The sequence below is a fragment of the Pinus tabuliformis genome, chromosome 9 (genome assembly GCF_031772625.1).
Source record: "Pinus tabuliformis cultivar Carrire ecotype Pingquan chromosome 9, CPIR1, whole genome shotgun sequence".
Classification (NCBI taxonomy): domain Eukaryota; kingdom Viridiplantae; phylum Streptophyta; class Pinopsida; order Pinales; family Pinaceae; genus Pinus; species Pinus tabuliformis.
In genome coordinates this window covers 1,688,351,843-1,688,366,119 of record NC_142307.1, presented here as the reverse complement: position 1 = coordinate 1,688,366,119, position 14,277 = coordinate 1,688,351,843, and the positions used below count along the sequence as shown (strand labels likewise).

General features: G+C 29.9%; 1 long non-coding RNA gene across 1 annotated transcript; it reads left to right on the top strand.

The window, feature by feature from the left end:
• Positions 1–4,700: 4,700 nt before the first annotated feature.
• Positions 4,701–5,347, top strand: LOC149155363 (uncharacterized). The gene is made up of 3 exons (XR_016262238.1): positions 4,701–4,917; positions 5,011–5,120; positions 5,311–5,347. It is a non-coding gene; the product is annotated as an uncharacterized LOC149155363 (long non-coding RNA).
• The last annotated feature ends 8,930 nt before the right edge of the window (positions 5,348–14,277 follow it).

Sequence of the window (14,277 nt, the reverse complement as noted above, 5' to 3'; positions counted from 1 at the left end):
TTCATAGCCATGGCCATTGGAAAGAAGGAAGGGGAAACAAAATTTGGTGATAAAGAAAACATTTTTGATAGTGAAAATGCTAGTAAAATGTTAGAGTTGGTAAAGGGAGAATGCTTTATAGACATGTTCAGTAGACCATTAGCTCGTAGAGGAGTAGCTTGGCTGCTCATGTAGCGGTGGGTAGGTTACAATTCTTTTTCATAGAAGGAAGTTCCATATTCTATAGTGAAGGTTGCTGAAGAATCTAACTCTACACTTGGAATCTATGAAGCAACTAATTGCAAGCTTAAGAAAACAAATTCGTGTATGGATAGTTGATGAAGGTTGTCATTACCTCAATTTTACAAGTAGATACTATAGTATCACACCTCTATGTCTGTACGATGAATATTCTTGGTCATGCTAGATAGTTGGAAGATGCAATGGATCTTATAAATAAAATATAATTTCAGTATTGTGCTTCGGGGATGAATCCTGCTTCCTACTTGTAGAGTCGAAGGTGATGTAAAACATGGAAAGCACATAAAAAAATTCATTCTTGCTTTGGTGCTACATGATGGACCAACATATTTTCTACTTTAAAATGCCTATGTTGTGGCTAGAAAATGGAATGATGTAGCAAAAATAAGGAGAATAATGAAAAACACTTCCCTAAAGAAGGAACCCACATGCAGTTGGATTGAAGTTAAGGATCAGGAGGAGTGCTGCCAATCAATTATATTCAGGAAAGAGACTGAATTCTAAATATTTATTATATTATTACATTGGAAATAAATATTTATTTCTTGTAAGGGAGTGTCTTTTTAAATTTTTTTGAGATGGAAACTAATCACTAACTGGTAGGCATCAAACTTATGCTGAATATGCAGGCAACAATATATTCTACAAAGAATTCTGGTGTATGTGTTGCGTTTCTCAGCAACATCCACAGGAATGTATGATTTCATCTATGAGGACATTAGTGAATGTGGTTTTCGTTGATGCATCCAATTGGGCGTGGACGATATAGTTTGCTATGATAAGCCTCTACTACAATATGAAGTAGAGAAGATTTAAAATTCAAATAGTCATCCAAAGTATTGTAATTTTGATGATAGATTCTTGCATAAGCTTTGACTTAAAAAGGCTTGGATGTTTGCACTGAAACTGTGTGAGTGCTAATTTTTTGGGGCGGGGGGAAGGACGGGAATTATATGGGCCATGATTGTATCTCACTAAAAAAATAGTTTCGTTCAATTATCCTTTCACAATGACAAAATCTAGGAACCATTGTGAGTCCATATTTGGAAATTTTGGTACTCTGTTCCATATTTGCTTAATTTTTTGTACTCTATGCCTACTGGATTGTGGTCTAGCCCAAGTAGTAAAGTGATTGGTCTTATATTAAGTTAGATGATGCTGAATGTAAATTTTAAGTGACTTTGACTGTAGACGTGTCCCTCACAGCCTTGTAGCTTAGCTAAAAATAATTTATAAAAATCATTCTCCAAACTAAAAACAAATAAAATATATACCTCTGTATAATCATGGTACTCTGTAATACTTATTGGCAATATAAGGCAACTGAAGTGGGGGCATCTGAAAGAGTTGCACAAAGCGATAAAACTATGTGAAGCTGCTCTACTCTGTGGAGACGTGAATACCATTTCACTGGGTCAAGGCCTAGAGGTTGGTCATTCAATTGAATATTTTTTCTGTAACAAGATTAATACATTATTACATTGCAAATAAACATTTATTTCTTGCAAGGGAGTGTCGTTTTAAAAGTTGTTGAGATGGACCCCTTTGTTTTTTTCTTTTTCCCTAGATTCACTCTTTTTCTCTGCTATTTCTCATCCTTTTTCATAGCCATGGCCATTGGAAAGAAGGAAGGGGAAACCAAATTTGGTGATAAAGAAAACATTTTTGATAGTGAAAATGCCAATAAAATGTTAGAGTTGGTAAAGGGTGAATGCTTGATAGACATGTTCACTAGACCATTAGCTCGTAGAGGAGTAGCTTGGCTACTCATGCAGCTGTGGGTAGGTTATGGTTCTTTTTCATAGAAGGAAGTTCCATATTCTATAGTGAAGGGTGCTGAAGAATTTAAATCTGCACTTGGAATCTATGAAGCAACTAATTGCAAGCTTAAGAAAACAAATTCATGTATGGCTAGTTGATGAAGGTTGTCATTACTTCAATTTTACAAGTAGATATTATAGTATCACACCACTATGTCTGTATGGTGAATATTCTTGGTCATGCTAGATAGTTGGAAGAGGCAATGGATCTTATCAATAAAATATCATTTCAGTATTGTGCTTTGGGGATGAATCCTGCTTCCTACTTGTAGAGTCCAAGGTGATGTAAAACATGGAAAGCATATAAAAAAATCCATTCTTGCTTTGGTGCCACATGATGGACCAACATATTTTCTGCTTTAAAATGCCTATGTTGTGGCTGGAAAATGGAATGATGCAGCAAAAATAAGGAGAACAATGAAAAACATGTCCCTGAAGAAGGAACCCACATGCAGTTGGATTGAAGTTAAGGATCAAGAGGAGTGTTGCTAGTCAATTATATTCAAGAAAGTGACTGAAACCTAAATATTTATTATATTATTACATTGCAAATAAACATTTATTTCTTGCAAGGGAGTGTCATTTTAAAAGTTGTTGAGATGGAAACTAATCACTGACTGGTAGGCATCAAACTTATGCTGAATATGCAGGCAACAATATATTCTACAAAGAATTCTGGTGTATGTGCTGCCTTTCTCAGCAACGTCCACAGGAATGTGTGATTTCATCTATGAGGACATTAGTGAATGTGGTTTTCGTTGATGCATCCAATTGGGCACGGACGATATAGTTTGCTATGAGAAGCCTCTGCTACAATCTGAAGTATAGCAGATTTCAAATTCAAATAGTCATCCAAAGTACTGTAAATTTGATGAGAGATTCTTGCATAAGATTTGAATTAAAAAGGCTTGGATGTCTGCACTGAAACTATGTGGGTGTTGATTTTTTTGGGGCAGGGGGAAGTAGGAGTACTATATGCACCATAATTGTATAGCACTAAAAAAATAGTCTGGTTCAATTATCCTTTCACAATGAGAAAAGCTAGGAACCATTATGAGTCCACATTTGGAAATTTTGGTACTATGTTCCATATTTGCTTAATTTTTTGTACTCTGGCCCAACTAGATTAAGATCTAGCCCAAGTGGTAAAGTGATTGGTCTTCTATTAAGTTAGATGATGCTGAGTGTAAATTCTGCATGACTTTTACTATAGATGTGCCCCTCATAGCCTTGTAGCTTAGCTAAAAATAATCGATAAATATCATTATTGAAACTAAAAACAAATAAAATACATACCTCTGTATAATCGTGGTACTTTGTAATCCTTACAGGAAATATTAGGCAACCGAAGTGGGGGAATTTGAAAGAGTTGCACAAAGTGATAAAACTATGTGAAGCTGATCTACTCTATGGAGACATGGATACCATTTCACTGGGCCAAGGCCTTGAGGTTAGTCATTCAATTGAATATTTTTTTTGTAACAAGATTATTACATTATTACATTGCAAAAAAATGTTTATTTCTTGCAAGGGAGTGTCGTTTTAAAAGCTGTTGAGATGGAAACTAATCAGTCATTTGGTAGGCATCAAAATTATGCTGAATATCTAGGCAACAGTATATTCTACAAAGAATTCTAGTGTACCATGTATTTACGCCTCATCTGCACACAAGTTATTCATGAGAATTATGTTTTATGTCTGTGTTTTCATATATATGTGAACTAGACAAAACAGAGTATCATATCTCGGAAAATGACGGTGGTTCCTTGATAAATTGTACAAGACCATTCAAAGAAGCTTCCCTTGACCTTAAAATCAGTGTGAGCATTATTGCCCAAATATAACTTTAGAGAAGTCCTCAATTACAATAGTGTGGACCTCCGTGTAGTGAAAATCAGATTTTATGACCTTGTTCCCTCGCCACGGTATGCTTCCCACGTGTCGTGAAGGCTCAAAAATTGCCATGAGATAAATCATTAAAGAGAAAACAACAATCAGACTCACAGATGCCATAATAATTTTTGGAAAATAATAGTGTTTGTGAATTTTCATCTTGACCTGAGTTTTTCAAAGTTTGCAAGGTTCAATTCCCTCGAGGTTTTTCAGGATGAGCAGGGCTCAATTCTGGTACAATATTTTTACTATTCTTGGAGACATTTTCAGGATTAGCAAGGTTCAATTATGATACAATCTTTTTTATGCTCTTGGAGGCAAATTTCATGTTAAGGTACTAGTAGAATCTGAAACTGTTCACTAGTAAACGTGGTATTCAAACAGGTAAATAGAAAGATTATATTAAATGTTCTAATAACCTGTAGAATCATAATCCATTTCTATTTCAGCAACTTTAAAATTTTCAATCAAAACACTATATTCTACAAAGAATTCTGGTGTATGTGTTGCCTTTCTCAGCAACGTCCACAGGAAGCAGGATGCGATTGTGCAATTCAATGGAGCATCTTATAATCTACCTGCTTGGTCTATCAGTGTCTTGCCAGACTGCAAAAATGTGATCTATAACACTGTGAAGTTTAGTGATATTTTATATTGATTGTCATCAGAATAGCTGAGGTGATGATAAAAGTTGTAGGGTTATATAGGAGGAGCTCTAATCAGATGTGTATATAATGTTACAGGTTAGTATACAGACTTCCCTAATGGGAATGGAGTAGGTCAGCATGGAGTCCCTTCATCCTGTTGCAACATCAAGTGGAGATACAGGAAAAGTATCTGTATACTGGTCATGGCACAAAGAAGATGTTGGAATATGGGGACAAGATAAATTCTCTGCCCAGGGCTTGTTAGAATAGCTAAGCACAGTTTTAGATAAAAGTGATTATCTATGGTACACAATCAGGTATTGAGAACTTGTGATAATCTGTAATTGAGACGATAAGACTACTAATTCTCAAATTTGTTAGGATTTTGATTTCATATTTTATCAATACAGTGTCAATATCCCTGAAGATGAACCCTTTTTGAAGAGTGGAAGCCAACCAATCTTGCATGTGGATAGTCGAGGACATACACTTCATGTGTTTGTGAATGGGAATTTCGCAGGTGAGTAAGATGTTTAATATTTCTGTATAATTTATAGGGCATTTGCCTATTTTTGGTTGATTTATCACAGGAAAGCTAATTTCTTAAATTTATGTTATATCTAAACTGAATACTTTGATATAAGATTGGATTGATGGATGGGTTGGTTAAAATCAGAAAAGACTATAAACATGATGATGATGTTATGTAGGAACTCAGAGTGGAGATTATTCGAAATGGGGATTTACTATACTTCCGAGAAGAACTGTAACAAGCTGTAATGAGAAAACAAAAATTACTTTCTTCAATACCTGCAATGAAGACTCAAGAATTACTTTAGTTAATATCTACCATTAAAGTTAGAACCAGAGCGTCCGACGCAGGATGTTGGGGTTAGAAAATTAAACTAATGGGTAAAATGCAATTCATTTATATTGCACATTGTTTGCAGTAATTTATATTGCACATTAAAGATGAGTTGTTCACTAAACATTGTCATTGACTGGGCAGACAAAATTACTGCAAACAAACAAATATTTATCAGCCCTGAACATTAAGGTTTAAATCTTGTACTATACTTCCTAGAAGAACGGGCATTCACATTTTTTATTTGATCGTGTGAGCTTAGATGTGTACTACAAAAAAAAGCAATTTACCCATTGTCAATTTGGTCAACTAATTCAAACATTTCGATTTCTGGCACTTCTGCAGATTCAAATTCTTCAGGCTTCTTGGCACTCAACAATTCTTCAAGTTGAAACTCTTCTATAGAATGTGTGAATTACAACAGAATGTAGATCAACACAACTTTCGTCCAACTACATTTTATCAAAGTGGATCGAGGTTCCTCTCAGTAGGGAATGACTAGTTCTATTCAATAGAAATCTTAAATTTTCAAATGTGGCTTTTTATTTCTACACACTAACCTGGAGTAAATCCTCTTCACCTTATCTTTCTGAAGGTTATGTACCTCAAAGTTGTAACATATGCAATTATGAAGGTGTCCACTGCAAACAGTATGTGGCAGGACTCATGTTGGTCAACACAATCCATTGCAAACACATAACCTTATTTCTTTATAAATTATTGAATAACATTTTTGGTTAAATTTGTTATGTTATTGTTTTGAAACATAGAAATCTGAGTTCATTGTTTTAGTTTTTGTGGGGAATTGGAATTGTTCTTAGTGAAAATGGCTTGATGTATTAGAATAAATTGAAAAAACATATATATTTTTTAAATAGAATGGAAATAAATTGAAAAGCAGTCAAAATTTATGTTTGACACCAAAATAGAATTTTCATAATCATAAAATTTATTTCCTTCAATTTTTTTTACTGAATTTGATCTTTGATTTGTCAAAGATATCACATCACCCAAAAATCTCACAAGGACCAACAACTTACTGGAAAAAGGGAGAATGATCCAGATACCAAAATCTAACTCAACATCATATAACAAATGATGAGGGAGTTTATTAATGTTCCCCTTACTACTAAAGTCTTTCTATTAAGTTTTCCTCGTAAAATTAGACCAATTTCTAATGAACAAAAACTATTATCCATTGCATTGTGAATTAAGATGATATGAGATTACTTTGTTATGAAATGTTTGATTTAAATCATTTACTTAAATCTTAATGAAGAGAATTTTCATAAATCCTTCACTTTGAACATATCATGGTTGGAATCTCCTTGAAACATAACATATGATAAAAAAGAAACACCAATAAAGAAACAAAATTGTATAAAATTTTGACTTCTTTCTTCTATGCTAATGTTTCTTATGTCATTGCCTTACGGCATTTCCTTTGCAACATGTGGTGCAAATGCTAGTATATAGTATATCAAAGTTTGATTATGTTCCCTTGAGATAGCTATGAATGGTAAATGTTAAATAGGTAAAATAAGGTGATTGGGTATGTTATATTTATCAAATATATTATTTATATTAATATATTATTTTTTTATTAATATATTTTTAAATATGAAGATTATATATTCCATAGGCCACATCAACCCTAAGTTGGTTGCAACAACCTCCATGAGGCTCATCCTTAACTGATTTTGTTAGAGAGACTTGACAAATACATGTCAATATTATTTAACCTTGTATAGTTAAATATTTTATTTATGACTTATTTTGAATTATTTTTATTATTCATAATAATTTTTGAATCTTATATACCAATTTTATATTGAAAATTGAATGTATTACACATCACCTCCCTAGAGGAAAGAAACTAATTTTTTTACTCTTATATAAATATAATATTGAAATATGTTAAGTAACATGAATATTTAAAATTTTGATTAAATCTTGAAATATTTATAAGATAAATATAAGTATTTTAATTTTTTTTAATTATTTTATTTAAGGTATAATTACCTTATTTCGTAGAGTTGATATAAAGTATAAACAACTACATATTTTATTTGTGATTATTAGAGAGAAAGTGAAATATTTTTACTATATCTCTTTCTTACTTCTTTCTTACTAGGTTATAATATAATAATTAAATCTAGTTAGTAAAATAAAAATTATATTGTTAATGTTTATAATGATTCTAACTAACTATAGAAAAATATGTATATTCACTTATGTTTTTATTATAATTGACATTATTTTTTAAGAATAATTTTTTTTTAAATAACATGTGTCAACTCCATGTTAAACCCTTACCGAATCACATATCACACAATATATCAACTCTATATTGAACACCTTCATATCAACTCTATAGTAAAATCACATATCACACTTGTATCAATTCTATGTTAAACACCACATATCACCATCAAATCAACTCTATGTTGAACACATATGAAATCAATCATTACCCTCCTTCACTATAAATGCCTCTCTAAGAAATCACACTCACAAGCATCTAAAAAAAATCATATTTATAAATGTATAATTATATTAAAAATATTTTTTATGTAATTGTAAATTAGGGTAATTATATGAATGAAATGACCTTTAAATGGTTATAAGTATTAATTCATAATAAATATTATATCTTATATGAGGAACATACATATTTTTTTGATTTAGTCTTGAGCAAATTGAATTTGAGTGGGAAGAGTTTATTTCTTCCTTCCAACCACTATGGATAACCCTAATAGACAATTTATAAATAGATTTTGTTACAATACAATTGACCAATACCGTGTCTTATCAATTCCACATGACCAAAAGACCATAACTCATTTCATATGACACTCACTCATGTGCCATTCTTTTTAATTAATCAATTTAATTAAAAGGAAAAGAAAGACATAGCTACCTTGGAGATAAATATGAAACTTTAAGTTCTATATAGTACTAAGAATATTTTGAACAATTTTGTGGAGATTAAATCCCTTACCACCCACCTAATAATTATTGATAATGATGTCCAATGTCACTTGTAGAATTTTAACTTAATCATCAATAATTATTAGGTGTATAATAGGATTTAAGATCAACTGAATATTATAGAATATTCATAGTATTATATAGAAATAAATGGTTGAAATTTCTATGAAAAGTAGCTATGCTCATTTTACATTTTTAATTAAATTATTTAATTAGAAAAAATTTCAAATGAACAAGGTTCATATGGAGTAAGTTATGGTATTTTTGGTATGTGGTATTATAATATATTGTATTGGCCCATAGTATTGTAAGAAATCATATTTACATATTAAGAATCTCCAATGATTAACAATATTGTTATGTATTTTTTAAATGTATAAGTATCTAACTTATATATTAACTTAATTATTTAAGAAAATTAAAATCAAGAAATGTCTTATGAAAGTGAGTTATAGCTTTTTAAAAATGTAGTTTTGATAAGTAACGGTATTGGCCCATGGTATTGTAACAAAGTCTATTTATATATCAAGAATATTTATGGTAAAGAGGATGTAAGTGTTTTGTTTTTTGTTATGGATTGATGCCTATGGACATTTATTAACCATTTGATTTATATGACTAGGTTAGTTAAATTAAAATTCTAGAATCTCTATTCTAGAACAGACATTCATGTCAACATTTTTACTTTATACATTACATTGTAAATATTTCAATGTTATTGAATTAAATATTTTTATATATTTTTTTCTTAAATTTAGTTATTACTTTTTAAATTTAACTTCCGTCCTATCATATTTACTATTATAGAATACATGTGTAGAATATTACTATTTTTACATTTCCTAAAGCTTGGTATTAGTGTAGCCATATATTTTTGGTACATGGATATAAACATCTATCTGTTATAAAGCATCAAATATTCAAATTGCTCAAACTAATAAAAACAAATTTAATAACTAAATTATAATTTTATTTTCAATTATTATTATTATTATAAATTATAAAAATAATTAATATATTAGTTAAACAAGATTCTTAACCAAGCATATTCTCTTCCATTGTACTATGTAAATTCTTAATTTGTAAATAGCTTTTGTTACAATATTATCGCTTATCAATATTACATGCCCAATATGACACATATTGACATATTATTTTTTAATTAATTAATTTGGGATAAATTCATTAAAAAAATAACTAATTTAGAAATAAATATTAATCTTTGATTTATAAATATGGTTATAAATATTCTAACATATTTAAAAAAATTAAATCTCTATCATTGAATTAATAATTATGTATATATATATTTTTAATTGTATATTAAATTAATTATCTTAGAAAATGATATTCTTCTACTTATTAAATAAACCCTTTTGAGTAATTGTAAGTAATGAACGCTAAACAATACTAGATAAATAACTAATTGTTTATGATTTCAAGCATTTATAAGTGGAAAATCATAAATAATATATGATTTTATTATGTGAATTTATTGAATACTTAGATTAGAGGTAGAAAGTGTTTATAATTGGCTTTCATGTTGCCAAAATTTCTAGAATCTTTATGTTGTTGTATATTCTTATTAGACGCATGCATATTTTATAATAATCACTTTAGTGGTTGAATATACCATGTGTGATTTTCAATGTAGAGTATATTTAGGAAAAAAAAACTCATGTATTTAAGGGTTATATATTTTTATGTTGTTTATTATTTTATTTATATATATATATATATATATATATATATATATATATTTTTTTTTTTTTTTTATTTTTTTTTTTAACGTATTAATAAAAAAATGTAATTTAGTGTTATATATATATATATAACTTTTTGTATTCGTAGAGAATTAATGTTATATTTAAAAATAATAAAAATGTATTTACATTAACAAGTTTAAAAATATTAAAATAAAAAAACAATGTTTACCATATGAAAAAAAATACAATTTTTAGGATGATGATAATATCAATTTTTATATTAATATCAAATTTTATATAGAAATATAAAATAGTTGAAAGTAAAAAAAATTGAAAATATTATTATCGACACCACATATTGCCTAATTAATACTATGTTTAGTTGACATGTTAAAAAAAAATATTAATAACAAAAAAATATTTCATTATCAATTATACATTAAATAATTTCATTATCTTTTTTTTTTTTTGAGATGTGTAATTTATTTCAATCTTCAAATAGAATTCATATATAATATTTAAAAAAAGTTAATAAAAAAAATAGATTATAAATCAAATATTTTAATATTAATGATCAGTAAAAAACTTTAATATATATATAGAGAGATTGATTTTAAAAAATATTAATAACCAAAAGAAAATCTATAGTGAAAATTAAAAATTTAATATAGTGAAACATTTTAGTAGTGTGTCACTCAAAGCCAACTTAGGTCTATTTTAACTCTAGATTTATTGAGATCCAGGAAGAATGAGATCGCTTGTGCAAACATTTCCTCAAGTTTTGCACTAAAAAAAAGTTTGTATCATGAGGGATTTGATCCCTCCCAACCCTTGGTAGATCCAAAATTAAGATGGACCTTTATTGATTTTAAAGTGTATCATTATATAAACTCATTATATATATATATATATATATATATATATATATATATATATATATATATATATATATATATATATATATATTTGTCAAATTAGTAATTTTAAATAGATAAATATATTATTTTAATAAGAAGAAAAAGTTAATGATGATGATGATGATGATGGTGGTTAACGTCCACTAAGACCAAACTTTGGTCTATCGGACCTAAAGAAATGAGTTATTTAGTTTGATTTAAAATTTTATTCCTATGCTCAAAAAGCTTGGAGAGAAGCCTCCCAAGCTCACTGTAATTTTGACAGTGTAAAAGGCTAGGAAGGTTAGTATTGCAACAAAGATTTTGAAACTGAGATCTAATGTGGTTGTACACGGGGCACTCGAAGAGGAAGTGATTCATCCTCGATGTTCGTATTCTCATAGAGATGGCAAAAACTTTCCATCCATGGTGTTTTAGAAACTGCCCAATGACCCGTTTCACTATGGAGCTCATGAGAGTTCATTCTAATCTATATTAATTTTCTTCTTTGAGCTAGTTAAAACAGAGAGATACTTTTGATCTTATATGGCTGGGTTGATGACCCCCTTACAATATCTTAATTTTCTTTTAGCTGCTAAATATTTCTCACACCACATTTTTTCTTTGAACTTAGAAGTAACAATATTTTTAATTTTATTAATGTTTTGTAATGCAACATTCTTGTCGATCTCCCAATGGTTTAACTAGGCCCTGGTGTCTTTATACCAACCTCGTTCGAGCCTTAGGTGGTTTTGACTGGAATTTAAAGCTAGCTTAGGAAGTCTATGGTCTCTTATGTTATTGAGTTTGTGCTTTTAAAATAGAAGCCTAGTCATAGCTAGGCTCTCGATAGGGGAAGGACCCACTTCTATATGGAGAATAGGATAGGGTGTGTTGCTCTTAATTTTGAGGTTATACGTTATAAAACACTTCTGGATTTGCTCAATCTTTCTCCAGGATTCTCTGGAGATGCTACAACCCCAAACCTTACATCTATATAAGATAATTGGAGTGACTAAATTTTCAAAGAGGAACTTTTTTCTATCCCACATTACGAGGTTTGTTGTTTTACAATTATTTTCAAAACCAAAATAAGATTTCCATCCCCCATTAATCCTTTTCTCAATGCTATAGTTCCATTTGAGCTTATGATGAATATAAATTCCTAGGTACTTGTAGGAAGACACTTCCTCCAAGTTACTATTGTCATACATAAAATTAGCGTAAGTGTCCTTCTTGGATTTGATAATCATAACTTTTGCTTTGTCAGTGTTAACAATCATACCCATGGTAGAGCAGAAATCCTTAAGAAGTATAATTTGCTTATCAAGGTCAGATGGGTACCTTGCGAGAAGAACAATATCGTCAGCATAGAGAAGAAGGATGATGACTATCCCAGCTAAGATCATGCAGGCACATCCTGCTTCCTCTAAACAACCTTCTAGCTTGTCGATGTAAATGCCAAATAGGGTAGGGGAGAGGGGGAAGCCTTGTTTAACTTTGATATTACACTTAATATCTTTCAACCACCCCTCATTTCTCTTTAACTTGGCAATTACATTCTCGTATAACCTTATAGCGGCAGCTCTCAACTCAAAAGGAACCTTTAGCTCTTCTAATCTATTCCAAGGGTTGTTTCTAGGAACCGTATCGAAAGCCTTTCTAAAGTCCACAAAGCAACAAAAGAGATTGGATTTATCATTGCGACATTCCTCCACAATGTTCCTAAGTGTAACAAGGTGGTCTATTGTTGAGTGCTGCTTTCTAGAACCCGCTTGGCCTTTAGCCTGCTTACCTTCAATTTCAAGCCATATGCTCAACTTCCTTTCCAAAATAATACCATATAACTTGGCTAGGAGAGGGCTGATCATAATTGTCTGATAATTAAAGGGGTTATTTGTATCCCCACTTTTAAAAATAGGGTTAATGAGGATTTGAGTCCATTGTTTAGGGAACCCTTGCTTGACCGCTTGATTGAAAAGCTTGTGAATGTGGGGGATGAGGACAAGACCTCCAATTTTTAAGATTTCCACCGGGTAACCTTCAATGTCCTTAGCTTTCCCATTAGCCAAGTGATTAACCCCAAAATCAATGTCTTCTAATGAGAAAAATTATTTCGTTGTGAGGAGCGTTTCAAAGTTATCCATGACATTTGTAGATTTGTAAAGCTTTTTAAGATAGGAATTCTAGTCATGTAAAGCAATTTTATTATTATCTTTAGCTTTCCTAGTTAGAATCTGCCTCCAAAATTTCTTAGGAGCTACCTTTGAGAGGTGTAAGAGATTCTCTTGTCTTTTACGAATATACTGCCTTTTTTCCCTTTAGTTAGGGCTTTGTATATTTTTATCTTGCAAATTTTAAGAGATTCATCAACAACTTCCTTAATTGCTCTCCTTGCACTTTTACAATCTTTATCATAGCATGGGTTGGTTATGTTATGTCTTTTATTACTTGAAACTTCAATTGAGAACTTGTTAATAGAATATGAGAGGGTTGTAGTAAAAATATGATAGAGATCTTCTATGTTGTCTATACTAGATAACGGAAGAAAATTAGTTTCTAATTAATTTAGAAAGAGATCTTTTTTATTTCTATCAACGATTAAATGCTTTTGGCTATAAGGATTATCTTCCATGGGATCTCTACGCATGACAAATTGAGAGTTATAAGTAAAGGCATATGATCAGAGTCGGGCTCATGGTCATTTAAGATGTCAAAATTTGTTATTTCATTGTTAAGATTAACATTTAATGTTTATAATTTTATTATAGCAAAATGAGTAAATTAAAATTTGCATTTTTTTTATTTTAAATATTTAAAACATACAAAAAAATTTACATACATTTAAATTATAAAATAACCAAACATAAATCCATGTTCACTCTTGTTTTATCAAGCACACATCCATGTTCAAGTTTGATTTATCAAGCGTCAAGGGATAGAAAATCTTGAGGTACCAACCTCTCTTAGAAAAACAAATCATATTGAACATGGAAGAAATTACACATATCTTTGACCTTCAACAACTTACTAATAAAATATTTTAAATGTAAGATTTTGTTAAATTGATATTGTATATATACATATTGATATTGAGAAATTTTGTTTAAAACTCACATTTTCCACATTAAATTGTTGTTTTTAGTATTAGTATATTTTTAAATACATTTCCCCTTCTTATTTAGAAATACAAAACACATATTCTTAGATAAAAATTCT